Here is a 2,500-nt window from a genome sequence, read left to right as displayed (position 1 = left end):
GGTTCTGTACACAAAGACACACACTCTTTGCTGAACAGTTGTGCTCAGAGTAAGAGATATTTATGAAGTGCGTAAGAACCGCGAGTCAACTAGATGTTAAATTGCCCGTGCTGCACTTTGCGCTGAAGGCTCTGTCCCCGTGTTGTTCTGAGCGGAAGGTTCCATTACACAAACTGTTTAGGTTCGGCGATTCGAGGGAGCCGTCCGGAGCTCTTCAGCCGAAGCTAAGGGATTAGCGCTGAGCGCCGAGGCGCGCGTTGGAGCGAAAGTGTCTGGACTGTTTCTTTTTTGGCCGACCGGGAAACGCAGTCACTTTCTGGAGGCTGGGGTAGACGTGCCCCGGCTGTCCAGCGAGCCATCGCACTGGGCCCGTGTGTGTGAGGAGTGGAAAAACAGCACGTGCTCTGAGGAGAGGCTGAGAGGCTGTGACTCTCGCTCCGGCCGTGGTTGCACTGCCGTCTGTTCAGACTGCCCCTTTTTTACTGTTTGTTTGTCCCTTGTACGGTGTGAGGTTACAAATGCACGATTATGGAAATGTGTGATCTTGAACCGAACATTCTGATGCGTTCTGATGTCACAGTCGCTGCTGGTAACCTGAGTGCCACGGAGTTCTAGAACACTGATCTGAGTTCTGAAGAAAACCTCTTTTGGTCTTCAAAGGGTTAAACACCGTTTCTCAGGGCTGCTTGCACGTAGCATAGCCATGCTGTGTGTTGTCCCGGGGGGGGGGGTAATTATTGAAGTGAGGTCGTGCCTCAACGACCGTGACCAACCTGGGATTCAAGCCCCAAATTTGAGCCCTGAATCACTGCATTTCAATTCCAGTCACACATTGCTGTGTTACTGATGCGGTGGTACAAAGCCAAGCTTCTGGAACACAGCTGAAGGCAGGTACAGACCATGCTAATGTATGGAAACCCAGGGTGGGAGGTGTCCTGGATCACACAGGTGTGTGGGTCAGTATTCGCACAGTTGTCTTCTTCTGCCAGTGGTCTCTTCATTTGATGGCATTTGAGTGACAACATAGGTGGGGTTTGGGGGGGGGTGGGGGGGTGCAGAGATTTAGGACCAGGGGGGAGGGAGGGAGGGGGTTGAGATATCAGCCTTTGGGGGAGGCATGGCCCCCCAGGCCCTACTTAATTTCCACCTATGAGTGAGAGAATGAAGAAGAAAGAATGAGGTGTCAGGGGGGCAAGTCACTTCTGTCATCACGTTTTCTCCATACTCTCTTTGACTGTATCATTACCTTGTCCGTCTAGCCCGAGCCTATGCACTGTATCGGATGACGTATATCACTGCACTGAGGGGAACTTCCGACTGAGCCTCACAGGCTTCCGTAGTTCAGGCCAAATTGGTGATCCAATCTCTGTCTGTAACCCTTTGTGCTTTCGCCCATCTGTATAAAAAAAAAAACACAATTCTACACAGCAACAGAGTGGCTGAGGTGGTGTTTTTTTCATAATCATATCAGAGGCAGACTTTACCAATAAATGCCAGCCATTTATGCCTCTTATGGCAGGAGTGTTATCAAGTTCTTAAGACTTTTTAAAATCATAATAAATATCCCAGTTGTCAGCTAAAGTGTGCATGTGAATTTATTTATGGGAATTACCAGCCAGATATGAAATCTATTTCATATCAGTTGTTAAGATGGACCCCCAAGCCCCATAAATAAATTGACTTAATTATCTGCTTTTAAACTGCACATTCTGGATGCCTTGTCCTATTCCAATTAAACTTTGTAAAGAACATAAATAAATTAAAATTAAATTCATTATGGATAAATAAATTATTCAGTCATTCCAAATCTGCATTAAAACAGTGGCAAAATTAGCATAAGTGAAAGCATATCAGCGACATTGGTTTCATAACTGTTTTTCTTCTGTCTGTATTGTTGCATTTGAGATCGAGTATGTTAATGACAATTTTCAGTTGTCAACACAACAGTGAAATTCTTAATTGGTTGATTCAAATTGACTACATTTGTTCACCCACTATATTATCTCTGTTCCCTGGTTAGTACATGAGCTAATTCTGAAGCCGTATTTGTCTTTGTGGATCTTAGATTTTTTTTTTCACTGGAGTTGCCAATGTAGTCTGTGTATCCATATTAATTGAATTGAATGCATCTTCAAAATTCAGAAGTGTGTGCTTTCGCATGTCATTGCATAGTGACAGATGTACATCAATATTTGAATGAGAAATTGCGAACATTTTTTTAATATATTCATGAAAAATTCATTGCTGAGGAAGTCCATCGGCATACTCTTCCTATATTTAATGTGTATAAAGTGCTTAGGAGGCATCTTGTATAAATAGCAAAGTTAATGTAGCTTCACTCACTTCAAGTGAGTTGTGTTTCCTACCGCGTGGGATTGCTGGTTTGAATCCTAGAATGGGCACAGCTGTTGCACTGAAAAGTGAAGAAGGACACCATGTGTCCACATCTGCTGCCTTCTATGGGAATGACTGCTTGGGTGTCTTTGGCAGTAAATCGTGG

The 2,500-nt window shown here is 44.5% G+C and overlaps 1 protein-coding gene across 1 annotated transcript in view; it reads left to right on the top strand.

Moving 5' to 3' along the window:
- The window catches only part of LOC118233562 (potassium voltage-gated channel subfamily H member 2-like), a 133,853-nt gene that overhangs the window by 110,677 nt on the left and 20,676 nt on the right, over positions 1–2,500 (top strand). The window lies entirely within an intron of this gene.

The sequence above is a fragment of the Anguilla anguilla genome, chromosome 8 (genome assembly GCF_013347855.1).
Source record: "Anguilla anguilla isolate fAngAng1 chromosome 8, fAngAng1.pri, whole genome shotgun sequence".
Taxonomy (NCBI): Eukaryota; Metazoa; Chordata; class Actinopteri; order Anguilliformes; family Anguillidae; genus Anguilla; species Anguilla anguilla.
Note: the sequence above shows the minus strand (reverse complement) of the source record. Positions and strands in the feature narration are given on the sequence as shown.